Genomic DNA, 14,759 nt, shown 5'->3' with positions numbered 1-14,759 from the left:
TTCTGGCTAGATTCCATCAAATGACTTCAAACAATGAAAATACAGTATTTTAGAATAGTGGTTCTCAAACTTAAGCAAGCATCAGAATTACCCAGAGCATTTGTTAAAACATAGATTGCTGAGTCCCATCCTCCCCTTATATGATGTTGATGATGCTGGTCTTGGGGGTCACACTTTGTGAACCACTGTTTTAGAACATGACTCTGGTTACATATGGAAAAAATAACGAGGGAGGAGGGCAAGCAAGGGACCTGTTGAAGGCTATTGTAAGAATCCAGGGGCCCTGATCTAAAAAAGTGGCATTGAGAATAGAAGTAAGTGGGCAAATATGTTAGATATTTAGGAAGTATAATAATCAAGAATTGGTAACAAGTTGGATAAGGAAGGAAAGAAAAAAGCCAGGAATGACTCCTAGACTTCTGGCTTAACAAATTGGGTACATGGTCATGTCATTTAAGGCAGAAGTGGTTAAAAGTCAGGTAAAAGGATAACTATAAAATGTAGTAACAGGACAGTCACTGGCAACCTTAGTGGGAGCAGTTTCGTTAGAATAAAGGGAAGAGTGAGTGGGCTGTAGCCAAATCACAGTGGAGGAGGTAAGTGGAGACGTAAGGTATATACAACTCTTTAAGAAACTTGGCAACTGGGGAAAGAAATAAATAAGACTCTAGCTAGAAAAGGACACTGAACTAGACAAGTAACTAAAGCTCAGGGTTAGTATTAAGACCAATCCAATCTATCTAATGCATCTTTCTCTGGATTAATTGAGCAGACAGTTCTCTGGATGCTGGTTTGGATAGTGAAAGGAGAAGAGGGAATCTGAGTTCAGAACATGGCAGGTTCTAGAGGGATTCTGGCATTTAGAAAATAGCTGTGCTGGTTAATTGGCAGGGGTGGGATAATGGCATCAGTTCATAGGGCAAAGTGGTGATATGAGGGCACTAATATTCCTGATCTATGTGAAACTGATAAAATACTTTGCATCTTGATTTATTCATCAAGAGACTTTAAAGTGTACCTTCCTTTTTCTCAATAACTCTGCTCCTAAGATTTATCCTGAGAAAGTAGTTCTAAATATGAACAAGTGATTATGGAGGAAGATGTTCATCACAGCACTTTTTATAGCAAATAATTAAAACCTTACACATCAAACAATAAAAAATAGATTAAAGAGACTATAGTATAACAGTTTGGTAGAATTATACTGCATTTTAAATGGTCATTTACAAAATGAGTAATAACATAGAAGAATACTTAGAGTATATTATGTTTTTTAAAAGTGCCTAAGGAGTGAGGGACAAGGGATAACACTAGGAGTAAATTATAGCTGCTACATTCAGATATTCAAACAACCTGAGGCTTAGTTTTATTTCTTTTAAAAATTCTCATATTTTGGCTATATTTAAAACTTCACAATTCATTGTAAAATGTTCTGCCAACAACAGAGAAAATATAATGAAAATATAGGTACAATGTCCTTGGAAGACAACCATATAAGTAGGAAGGGTAAGGTTACAAAAGTATCTGTTTTACTTAATTACTTTTTCTGACCTTATGTTTCCTACATTTTCACATCTCAAGGAGGAGGAGAATGAAGAAGAGAGGTGCCACATGAATTTTTAAGAACCGATTTTGCTGTTTTCTAGCAATAAACTAGATGTATACTCATGGGTCTGGATCACTAGCTAGCTGAATAAAGGAAACTAAAGTATGAATCCCTTTTCTTCCTGTGATTAAAACTGAGCTCTTCAGGTTCAAAGCAAAGAAGTAGAAAGCAGAAAACCTGAAATGACAGGTAAATAAATGCATAAAGGTAACTCTTGATTAACCTTCTCAGGTGCAGGCCTTCCTCTGCACTTTTTATGGTACATCAATCAACCAACTATTTCTGGCGACCCTTAACTTTTCCCAATGGCTCATAAAAACTCTTCCTTCCTGGTTTGAGAGCTTTCATAAAATCAGACTCTTTCTTCCTTGAAACTTCACATCTTACCATAAAATTGACTCCTAAGAGGAGTTTAAACATTGCTCATTAAATGTAATACTACTTCATTTCTCTTCTTTTAGGCAGAGGTTTGAGGTGGGAAAGAACACGAGTAATCAACCCAACTATTCTTCTTTTAGTGATTATCATAGAGGTTCTCCTTTTCTTCAAAAAAATGGAGAAAAGTTTGGACACCTCTCAAATCCGAAAGCAGTAGCAGATGGTGGAAATTTAGGATTTGTTGAAGTTATAGAGAACAACTTCTATTCGGTTTTGAACATATGTACTTCAACCATTGATGACTCCCAGAGATGGTAAAATAGCCACAAGCATAGAAGACTGCACACACACACACACACACACACACAGAGAGAGAGAGAGAGAGAAAGAGAGAGAGACCAGTACAGAAAAGATATAAGAAGTAGATTTAGCAGAGTGTTCTTTAGTGTAAAGCAGCCAAATAAAGAGATATAGATGATATGAGAGCCATTTTTATCCTGCAGAAACCTTAAGAGGCTAGGGTCTTGGAGACACAAGGGAAGGTGTTATGGGTGAGACACAGATTAAAAACAGGAAGATGGTTTATAAGTTAACATAAAAAGAATATGCTCCCTTTTTAACACCAAATATAGAACACTAAAGGCTAGGCACACACCCTTCAATGAGAGACATGCAATGTTTTCTATAGATATTAAACAATCTCAGATGAAAGACACTCACATGTCAATAAATAAGGATGCTCTAGGAAAAATGGCCTCCTGTTTGGCCACTCCAAGAAAAAGACTATGCACAATACACAAATAGATTAGCAGTAAAAAGATAAGGAAAAAGATATCCTGTGCAAACAGTAACCAAAAGGGATCTGCGGTGGATATACCAATGCCAGACAAAATACATTTTAAGACAAAAATATATTTTTAATTAAAAGGAAGACTCCACATCCACTAGGATGTCTATAATTATTTTTTAAAAATTCTAAATGAATAATAACTATTAGCAAAGATGTGGAGAAATTGGAACGCTCATATATTGCTGATGGAAATGTAAAAGAGTGCAGTCACTGTAGAAAAGTTTGGCAGTTCCATAAGTTATTAAAAACAGAGTCACCATGTAGCCTAGCATTCTACTCAGAGAATTGAGAACATAGGTTCACACAATTGTTACTAGCACCCCTATTCATAGCAAGAAAAAGGTGGAAATAACTCAAATGTCCTTTAACTAAATGGATAAACAAAATGTGATATATCTATAAAATGGAATTCTATTCAGCCATAAAGAGAAATGAAGTACTGATATGTGATGCAACATGGATGAAACTTGGAAACATGCTAATTGAAAGAAGCCAGTTTTAAAGGCTACATCTTATGTGATTTCATTTATATGAAATGTTCAGAACAGGCAAAGAAATAGAGACTAGAAGTAGATTAGTGGTTGAAAATGTTCTGGAATTAGATAGTGGTGCTAGTTGTACAACATGTAAATGCATTTAATGCCACTACATTGTACACTGTAAAATGGTGAATTTTTATAAGAATTTGATCTCAATAAATAAATAGATGATAGCGTATGAGAAGACGTTGGATGATGCCCAATGTATACTTGTGTTCAAAGACAGAGAAACGTGCAAGACTTTGCCTGTTTTAAGATTTTTTAAATCACAGAACAATATTTTTCCAATGATAAAATATCTAGAAGGAAGAACACTTTTAAGTGAGTGATTGAGAAGTGTTGCTAGTCTGCATTCATATTCTTTTTGTCTCCTAAAAGTATTATCTCCCTTTCACGTCACATACATTTTATTTACTGTAAGTATACAGTCAAAGCACAAAGGAGAAAAAAAATTTTAAAAAATCTGATTTCCCCTCTAGAAGAGGAAATTTCTATTTGTACTGATATACGAATATATTGCAAATATAAACTTATATATTTGTGTCTAAACCAGCAAATAGACTCAGACCTTAGGTGGTTAAAACATAAAATGTGTTATGTTCTAAAATAAAATGAAAATTTTAATTTATTTTTTTAACTGATGAATGTACAACAAAGAAATCTGAAATCATTTTCCTGTTCTACTTAGTTACATTCCTTATTTATTTCCATTAATGAAATCAATTCGAAGCAATAGAATTTTGTGTATTTTCTTTGTTTTTATTTTGGCTAACACCTGATTTAGGAAAGCCTTTTCCTTTGTATATAATCTTCATAATGTAAATATATAAAACTAGTGGGAGTTTTTGTTTTTGTCCCTTATTTTGTTTTTTTTTAACTTTTATTTTAAGTTTAGGGGTATATGTGCTCTGTACATATCTAAAAGCAAAATGATGAGTTGCATTGATACTGAATTTTTAGATCTTGAACTAACTAGATTTCTACATCTATACAAAAAACAATATAAGATGATTAATATGGAACATTCATGAAAGGTCAGTACATGCATAATGCATCTAATATTTCCAAGAACTCTTTAAAAGAGCAATTTGCTTATGAGACATTTCTTATATATAAAGATATTTTTAAAGATGAATTCTTACCATGGCAGAGGAGGAAAGAGTTCTTCATTTTAACACAAGTTTGTAATTCAATCATTTTTATGTCAGTAACTTTATACATCGCCTGAAGGAAAACTGAAGGCCATGGGTAGCAAATACTATAACAAAATTAAGTTTGAAATAATTATGCTCGCTCTTTGAAATTTTTGAGAACCACCCTTAGTCTCTTGATGGTTCCATTTTTTCTCAGATAAACAGCAACTTGTGGGCAGCCTCCTCTCAGACTCACATCTCAATCAAACAAAAACACTATAGCCAATCCCTTTCTCACCTCTCTCATACACACCATCTCTACAAAGCCTAAATCTGGGCAGCCCCTTCTTCTTTTCACTTTCCCCTTTCTTTGGAATCCTAGCTCATCTTCCCAAGGTTTTATTTTCGTCCACATTCTCTCTCTCCCCAGTAGCTTAGTCTATCCTCACTGATAGATTCTTCCTTCAGTAAAAAAAGTCAAGCTTCTCCAATCCTAAAAACATAAGCAAAACACTCTCCCTTGATTCTGCTCCTCCCTCCAGTTACTTCTCTCTCTCCTTTCCTCTCAGGCAAGCTTCTTGAATAGATAATTCAAGCAATTCAAAGTCTCTGTTTCCTCACCTCTTCATTCACGTACTTCACTGGTTTTAAATTTTCATTTGAAAATTACGTATATATGTGTGTGTATATATATAAATATATAATTTCCTCATGATCTGATCACTTCTTAAGAAAAATTGTATGTTAAAATATGAAAGTTTGCCTTCTCCATTTATGCCTCTCTTTGTCAGGCTCTAGAGAACTATGCCAAGGCTTTCTCTGGGATAAAGATGAGCCATCTCCAGGGTAGGACTAAAACATAAAACTTGCTCTTTTATTCCTCTGAAGTAATTTATATACTTTACCATCAGAAGGAAGTAAAAGCATGCAATAGTTTTCAATCATTTTATCTCCCTCAATGTCATGAGAACTTTTACATGCTTGCAGCTTTGAATATTTCTATGAGAGAAGAAAGGAAATATGCTTCTCAGTGTCCTAAATGTGAAAGGAAAGGTAGGACTTAAATATCATCATTGTTGGTATTTGGTACACAAAAAAAGGAGCATGGGACTAGATTGCATCATGGAACTTAATCACAGATAAACCTCTTATAGGGTGATATGGTTTGGATTTGTGTCCCCGCCCAAATCTCATGTCGAATTGTAATCCCAGTGTTGGAGGAGGGGTCCGGTGGGAGGTGATTGGATCATGGGGGTGGATTTGCCCCTTGCTGTTCTTGTGACAGGGAGTGAGTTCTCAGGCAATCTGGTTGTTCAAAAGTGTGTGGCACCTCCCGCTTTGCTCTCTCTTCCTCCTGCTCCAGCCATGTAAGTCGTGCCTGCTTCCCCTTGGCCTTCCACCATGATTGTATGATTCCTGAGGCTTCTCTATTCATGCTGCCAGCCTGCAGACCTATGAGTCGACTAAACTATTTCCTTTATAAGTTGCCCAATCTCAGGTATTTAGTTCTTTATAGCAAGGCAAGAATGGACTAATACATACAGCTGTCTTCACTCTTTAAGTTTCTTAAGTAATTTGAGGAAAGAAGTCACACAAGCAAGAACTGAGAAACTAATGGGAATAATATGTAATGATCACTTTATATAATCTTAAGTAGAAATAGAAGGATTTTTGTTGAAGAGCCTTTCTAGCTGAATCTGTCCCTTGGTGTTCTGAACTTTTCACTCACTGTCTTATAGGAAGAACCCATTAATTAACTTGGGATCTGGTCAGAAGAAGAGTTTTAGCCAATAATTTCCTTAAACACCACACCATCTGACTTCTAAGAGTTTTCCATTTTTTTCTTGCATTTATCCATACTTATCTATGGATGTTCACAAAACGCAGATAAAACAAGAATTGCATTTCAAACAAATTCAAATGCTGTAGGATTTACTTTTACAGTTCTGGCTCCCAAAGCAGCAAGAGTAGGCTAGCCCTGAGAAGGCCAGGCAGTGGTCAAGTAATCACTGATTCAGTCCCCAGAATATTAAAGGAAAATACTGTATCTCTTGTTTCAAGGAGCCTGACTGGAAAGAAAGGAGAGAGATCGAGGAATAACTAGATGGGAGACCAGCATCAAGGGAGGGTGTTTTCCTCGTTTTTTTAGGATTGGAGGGGACTGGATGTATGTGTTTACTGGGGATTGGGCAGTGTTGGCCCAGATCTGAGAAGGAAGGCCAGTCAGAAGCTAAAATAGTGAATATTAAGGTTGTTTAGCAGCGTCACAAAAGCAAGTCTTCTATATCCATTATTTCATGTGATCATCACATTATATGAAAATGCCAAAGGCTAAGAGAACCTTCTTCATAGATTTTTTTAGTTTGTTTTCTTGAAGGAAGGTGTCTTAGTCTGTTTTGTGTTGCTATAACGAATACCTGAGACTGGGTAATTTATTAAAAAAACACTTTTTTTGCTCACAATTCTGGAAGCTGGGAAGTCCAGGAAGCATGGCACCTGCATCTGCTTGGCTTCTGGGAAGGGTATCATGTTGTGTTACAACATGGTGAAGAAGTAGAAGAAGTGGGCATGTGCAAAGAGGTCAAACATGAGAGTCAACCTCACTTCATAACAACCCGTTCTGGCAGAAACAAATTCATTCCTAGAAAAACTAATCCATCTCCATAAGAACTATTTCAGTTTCTTGAGAAAGATATTAATCTATTTTGATGATCTAATGATCTCTTAAAGGATGACCTCCCAACATTGCTGTACTGGGAATTAAGGTTCCAGCATGAGTTTTGGCAAAGACACCTAGACCATAACAGAAGGACTCCCTTATAGATATAAAATTGAGGCCCAGAAGGACTGAGTGACACAGCTAGTTAGTGGTTGATCTGTTGCATGAGGGATCCAGTTCCCTTTCTGAGGCCACTGTGCCACTGCTGAGGTGGAAAAGAAGAGAAAGGAGAGAGGAAACATTTGACACCTACTTGACATGGAATTATTACCATCTCCCAGCAGTCTTCTCTGTTTTCTACAAAATAAATTCAATTGCCTCATTGATTTGTTGCCACAGGTAACTTACTTGCAGAGATTTGAATTACTACAAACATGTGCCCCAGTTTCATGCTGAGTAAACGTGCAGTCAGGGTTTTCACACATCATCTTTTGCTTGACATCTCTACTCTCTGTATGACTTAAATGATAATAGCCAATAATATTACCATTCATTAAGTACCTACTGTGAACCTAGGATTTTGTTACAATTAACATATCACATCTTCCTCACCAAAACTCCATAAAATGAGATTAATTTCCTTCTTGAAATGAGGAAACCAAGGCTTAGGGAGTTAAATAAGTTGCCCAAAGTCACATAGTCTGGAAGTATCGGACCATGATTTAAACACAGGTTTACCCAGCTGTGGAATTCAAATCTTCAACCATACCACCACTCTATGTCTTAATCCTAACTGCCAACTCCTCTTCAGGGTCCCATGTTACCCTCATATCTAAGAGTCATAATTGTCCAAAATCACTGATAATAATTCATCTTTTTGTGAGAGAGCTCAAACTCAGAGCTATTTCTCTCTTTTCTCAGATTGATAGTATTTCGTTATTTTTTCAAATTTATTTATATATTTTAAAGTGACAAATAAAATTGTATGTACTTATTAGGTACGACATGATACTTTGAAGTATATGAACATTGTGAAATGGCTAAGTCTAACTAAAATATATGTTACTTCACATAGTTATTTTGTGATGAACATTGTTCAAAAATACAATATATGGTCATTAACTATAGTCACCATGGTACAGATCTCTTGAACTTATTCCTCCTAACTGTAATTTTGTATCCTTTGACCAACATCTCTCTAAATTGCCCCCTCGCCCACTCCCTGCCAACCAGCCCAGCCTCTGGTAAACAAGATTCTTTTCTGCTTCTATGAGATCAACAACTTTAGATTCCATATGAGTGAGATTATATGCTATTTGTTTTCCTGTGCCTGGCTTATGTCACTTAATAGAATGTCATAGAGGTTTATTCATGTCATAAATAACAGAATTTCCTTCTTTTTATGGCTGAATAGTATTCCATTGTGTGTGTGTGTGTCTGTATATATGTATATATACCACATTTTCTTCACCCATTTATTCATTGATAAACACTTAGGTTGATTCCATATCTTGGCTATTGTGAACACACATGGGAGTGTAGCTATCTCTTCGACATGATGATTTCATTTCTTTTGTTTATGTACCTAGTAGTAGGATTGCTGAATCGTATGGTTGTTCTCTTTTTATTGTTTGAGTGACCTCCATGCTGTTTTCTATAGTAGCTGTATTAATTTACATTCCCACCAACAATGTAAAATAATTCCCTTTTCTCTATATCCTCACCAATATTTGTTCTCATTTGTGTTTTTGATAATAGGCATTCTTACAGGAGTGAAGTGATATCTCATTGTGGTTTTAATTTGCATTTCCCTGATGACTAGTGACATTGAGCATTTTTTCATATACCCATTGAACATTTATACATCTTCTTTTCAGAAATGTCAGTTTAGGTCCTTTGTCCATTTTTTAAATTGGATTACTTTCTTTCTTTCTATTTAATTGAATTCCTTATACACTTTGGGTATTAACCCTTATCAGATGTATAGTTTGCAAATATTTTCTCCAATTCTGTAGGTTATCTCTTCACTCTGTTTATCATTTCCTATACTGTGAAGAAGCACTTTAGTTTAATGGAATCCCACTTGCCGATTTTTGCTTTTGTTGCCTGTGCTTTTTAAGTCAAAAAAATTATTGCCCAGATCAATATAAAGGAGATTTTGCCTAATGTTCTCTTCAGACAGTTTCATTGCTTTGGCTCTCACATTTAAGTCTTCAATCTATTTTGAGTTGATTTTTGCATATGGTGTGAGATAAAGGTCTAATTTTATTCTTCTGCACGTGGATATCTAGTTTTCCCAACACAATTTATTGAAGACAATGTCCTTTCTTCATTGTATGTTCTTGGCACCTTTGTCAAAACTCAGTTGGCTATAAATGTGTGGATTTATTTCTGGGATTTCTACTGTGTTCAGTTGGTCTATGTGTCTTTTTTTTTTTTTTTTTTTTTTTTGGCATCCGATGACCTCTGAACTTTTTATTGGCTTCCTGCTCCCCAAAGGGTACCCTGCTTCTGCTGGCTGAATGCCTCAGAACTTTGGTGTCATTGGTCTCAGACACCACTTTGCCATCCACTGTCCGGTGGGTGGTGGTGGTCTTTTGGATGGTTTGCATGGAGTTGCTGCTGTCCAGGGCATCACCAAGATTGAAGTCCTCGCCATCTTCCAGCAGGCTGCGGTAGGTGGCAATCTCAGCCTCCAGCTTGACCTTGACGTTCAGCAGGTCCTCCTACTCCTGGGCCTGGCGCTGTCCCTCTGCCCGGGTCTGTGTCAGCTCTGACTCCAGATGCAGCAGGATCCCATTGAACTGTTCCATCTGCAGGGCATAGCGGGCCTCCACCTCCCTCAGGCTGTTCTTCAGATTCCAAGCTGGCCTTCAGATTTCTCATGGAGTCCAGGTCATCTCCAAGAACTGGACTGTACGTCTCAGCTCCGTGAGCGTCGTCTCAGCTCCGTGAGCGTCGTCTCAGCAGCTCCAACCTCGGCGGACTGCGTGGTGACCACTGTGGTGCTCTCTTCAATCTGCTGAGACCAGTGTTTGTCCAGCTCCTCTCGGTTCTTCTGAGCCAGCTCGTCATATTGGGCCCGGATGTCTGCCATGATCTTGGCGAGGTCCTGAGATTTGGGGGCATCTACCTCCACCATCAACCCAGAGCTGGCAATCTGGGCTTGTAGGCTTTTTGCTTCCTCTTTGTGGTTCTTCATGAAGAGCAGCTCCTCCTTGACAGCCTCGATCTCTGTCTCCAGCTGCAGCCGAGTGACAGTGTCATCAATGACATTGCGGAGCCCGTGGATGTCGTTCTCCACAGACTGGTGCATGGCCAGCTCTGTCTCATACTTGACTCTAAAGTCATCAGCGGCAAGACGGGCATTGTCAATCTGCAGAACTATGCGGGCATTGTCCACAGTATTTGCGAAGATCTGAATCCTCAGGTTCTCGATGGTCTTGAAGTAATGGCATCAGTCTCTGACCTCGGGTCCCTTCTTCTCCAAGTGCTCCCGGATTTTGCTCTCCAGCCGCCGGTTCTTGGTCTCCAGGCTCCTCACTCTGTCCAGGTAGGAGGCTAGGCGGTCTTTCAGGCTTTGCATGGTCTCCTTCTCGTGCTGGATGCCTCCTATTTCTGCCAGACCCCCGGCCATCCCCGCGGCCAGGCCCCCGGACCCCATGCCGCCCCGGAAGCTAGTGGAGCGGGACACAGAGATCCGGGAACCAGAGCCGCCGGCGCCTGCATAGACTCTGGCTGCGCTGCTGACCAGCCAGGCGCCGTAGCTGGGCGCCTGGACAGAGCCCAGGGACAGGTAGTTGGTGAGGGTGGAGCGAGTGGTGAAGTTCATGCTGTCCGGGGAGGAGGGCGACAGGACCCTACTCCGGCTTTGCCAAACCGTTGTGTCTATTTTTACGCCACTGCTATGCTGTTTTGATTACCATAGCTTTATATATTTTGAAGTCAGGTTGTATGATGCTTTCAGTTTTGTTCTTTCTGCTCTAGATTTCTTTGGCTATTCAAGGTCTTTTGTGGTTCCATACAAAATTTTGGATTGTTCTTTCTATTTCTGTGAAGAATGTGATTGGTATTTTGGTAGGGATTGAATTGAATCTGTAGATCACTTTGGGTAATATGGACATTTTAACAATGTTAATTTTTCCAGTTCATGAATATGGGCTATCTTTCCATTTAATTGTGTCTTCCTCAATTTCCTTTATCAATGCTTTATAGTTTTCAGTGCACCTCCTTGGTTAAATTCATTTTTAAGTATTTTTTTATCTTTTTTGTGGCTCTTATAAAGATTTTTTATTTCTTTTTCAGATAGTTTGCTGTTAGTGTATAGAAACACTGCTGATTTTTGTACGTTGATTTTGTATCATGCAACGTTTCTAAATTCACTTATTAGTTCTAACATTTTTTTGGTGGAGTCCCTAGAATTTTCTATATATAAGATCATGTCTGCAAACAGGGAAAATTTAACTTCTTCCTTTCTAATTTGGATGCCTTCTGTTTCTCCTTTTGCCTGATTGCTCTGGCTAGGATTTCCAGTACTACGTTTAATAAAAGTGCCGAGAGTCTGACTCTTAGAGGAAAATTTTCAACTTTTCCCTATTTGGTATGACTTTAGCTGTGAGTTAGTCATATATGACCTTTATTGTTTTGAGGTACGTTTCTCCTATACTTCATTTGTTGAGATTTTTATCAAGAAAGGATGTTGAATTTTGTCAGATGCTTTTTCTGCATCTATTGAAATGATCAGATGGTTTTTGTCCTTGATTTTATTAATGTGATACATTATCTCTATTAGATTTGCTTATGGTGAATTATCCTTGAATCCCTGGGATGTATCCCACTTGATCATGGTGAATCATCTTTTTAATGCACTATTAAATTTCATTTGCTAGTATTTTGCTGAAAATTTTGCATCAGGCACATTGTCCTGTAGTTTTTTACTTTTTGTAATGCTCTTGTCTGGCTTTGGTATCAGATCAAAGTGTCCTCAAAATGAGTTTGGAAGTATTTCTTCCTCTTCATTTTTTGAAAAGAGTTTGAGAACAATTTGTGTTTGTTCTTCTTTAAATGTTTAGTAGAATCTAACCATAAAACAATCTGAAACTGGGCTTTCCTTTTTTTTCACTTTTAAGTTCAAGGGTACATGTGCATGTTTGTTATATAGGTGCACTTCTGTCTTGGGGGTTTGTTGTACAGATAATTTCATCACCCAGATATTAAGCCTAGTACCCATTAGTTATTTTTCCTGCCTCTCCCTCCTCCCATCCTTCACCCTCCAATAGGCCCCAGTGTGTGTTGTTCCCCTCTATGTGTCCATGTGTTCCCAACATTTAGCTCCCAATTATAACTGAGAACATACAGTATTTGGTTTTCTCTTACTGCATTAGTTTGCTAAGGATAATGGCCTCCAGCTCATCCATGTTCCTTCAACATGATCTCATTCTTTCTTACAGCTGTGTAGTATTCCATGGTATATATGTAACACATTTTCTTTATCCAGTCTATCATTGATGGGCTTTTAAGTTGATTCCATGTCTTCACTATTATGAATAGTGCTGCAATGAACATAAACGTGCATGTGTCTTTATGACAGAATAATTTATATTCCTTTGGGTGTATACACAGTAATGGGATTGCTGGGTCGAATGGCAGTTCTGTTTTTAGCCCTTTGAAGAATCACCACACTGCTTTCCACAATAGTTGAACTAATTCACACTCCTACCAATAGTGTGTAAGTGTTCCCTTTTCTCTGCAACATAGCTGGTATCTATTATTTTTTGACATTTTAATACTAGCGATTCTGACTGGTGTGAGGTGGTATCTCATTGTAGTTTTGATTTGCATTTCTCTAATGATTGAGCTTTTTGTTGGCCACATGTGTGTCATCTTCTGAAAAGTGTCTGTTTATGTCCTTTGCCCACTTTTTAATGGGGTTGTTTGTTTTTTGCTTGTAAATTAGTTTCGTTCCTTACAGATGTTAGATATTAGACCTTTGTCAGATGACAGGTTGCAAAAATTTTCTCCCATTCTGTAGGTTGTCTGTCCACTTTGTTGATAGTTTCCTTGGCTGTGCAGAAGCTCTTTAGTTTAATTAGATCACATTTGTCAATTTTTGCTTTCGTTGCAATTGCTTTTGGCATCTTTATCATGAAATCTTTGCCTATTCTTGCATTCAGAATGGTGTTGTCTAGGTTGTCTTCCATGATTTTTACAGTTTTGGGGTTTACATTTAATTCTTTAATCCATATTGAGTTGACTTTTGTATATGGTGTAAGGAATGGGTTCAATTTTGATATTCTGCAAAAGCCAGTTATCCCAGCACCATTTATTGAAAAGGGAGCCCTTTCCCCATTGCTTGCTTTTGTCAGTTTTGTTGAAGATCAGATGGTTGCAGGTGTGCAGCCTTATATCTGGGTTCTCTATTCTGTTCCATTGGTCTATGTGTCTGTTTTTGTACCAGTACCATGCTGTTTTGTTTACTATGGCCCTGTAGTATAGTTTGAAGTCAGGTAGCATGATGCCTCCAGCTTTCCTCTTTTTGGTTAGGATTGCCTTGGCTATTTGGGCTCTTTTTTGTTTCAATATGAATTTTTAAATAATTTTTTCTAGTTCTGTGAAGAATGTCATTGGTGGTTTAACACGAATAGCACTGAATCTTTATATTGCTTTGGGCAGTATAGCCACGCTTTAATGATACTGATTCTTTCTATCAATTTGTATGAAATGTTTTGCCATTGTTTGTGTCATCTCTGGTTTCTTTGAACTGTGTTTTGTAGTTCTTATTATAGAGGTCTTGTTAGCTGAATTCCTAGGTATTTTACTCTTTCTGAGGCAATTGAGAATGGGAACACATTCCTGATTTGGCTCTTGGGTTAGCCGTTGTTGGTGTAGGAATGATAGTGGCTTTTTTCTTTTGACTTTGTATCCTGCGAGCTTGAGGAACCATTTGGCCAAGACTACATGGTTTTCTAGATCTAGAGTCATGTCATCTACAAATAGGGATAGTTTGACTTCCTCTCTTCCTATGTGGATGCCTTTTATTTCCTTCACTCGCCTAATTGCTCTGGCCAGGACTTCCAATACTATATTAAATAGGAATGGTAAGAGAGGGCATCCTTGTCTCATGCCAGTTTTTAAGGGAATGCTTCCAGCTTTTGCCCATTCAGTATGATGTTGCTGTGGGTTTGTCATAGATGGCTGTTATTATTTTGAGGTATGCTCCTTCAAAACCTAGCTTACTGAGAGTTTTTAATATAAAGGATGTTGAATTTTATTGAAAGCCTTTTCTGCATCTATTCAAATAATTATGTCGTTTTTGTCTTTAGTTCTGTTTATTTAATGAATCACATTTACTGGTTTGCTTATGTTGAACAAACCTTACTCCCAGGGTTAAAGCCTACTTGACCATGCTGGATAAGCTTTTTGATGTGCTGCTGGATTTGATTTTCCAGTATTTTTTTGAGGATTTTTACATCAATGTTCACCAAGGATATTGGCCTAAGTTTCCTTTTTTTTGTTGTGTCTCTGCCAGGTTTTGGAATCAGGATGATGCTGGCCTTATAGAATAAGTTAGGGAGGAGTCTGTCCTCCTCAATCT

At 37.6% G+C, this 14,759-nt stretch overlaps 1 pseudogene; it reads right to left on the bottom strand.

Annotated features, from left to right (window-relative positions):
- Nucleotides 1-7,941: 7,941 nt before the first annotated feature.
- LOC100937650 (keratin, type I cytoskeletal 18-like) lies at nt 7,942-10,997 on the bottom strand (annotated as a pseudogene).
- Between the last annotated feature and the right edge of the window lie 3,762 nt (nt 10,998-14,759).

This window comes from Pongo abelii, chromosome 4, assembly GCF_028885655.2.
Source record: "Pongo abelii isolate AG06213 chromosome 4, NHGRI_mPonAbe1-v2.0_pri, whole genome shotgun sequence".
NCBI classification, from domain to species: domain Eukaryota; kingdom Metazoa; phylum Chordata; class Mammalia; order Primates; family Hominidae; genus Pongo; species Pongo abelii.
The sequence above is the reverse complement of the archived record's forward strand: the minus strand, read 5'-3'. Positions and strand labels throughout refer to the sequence as shown.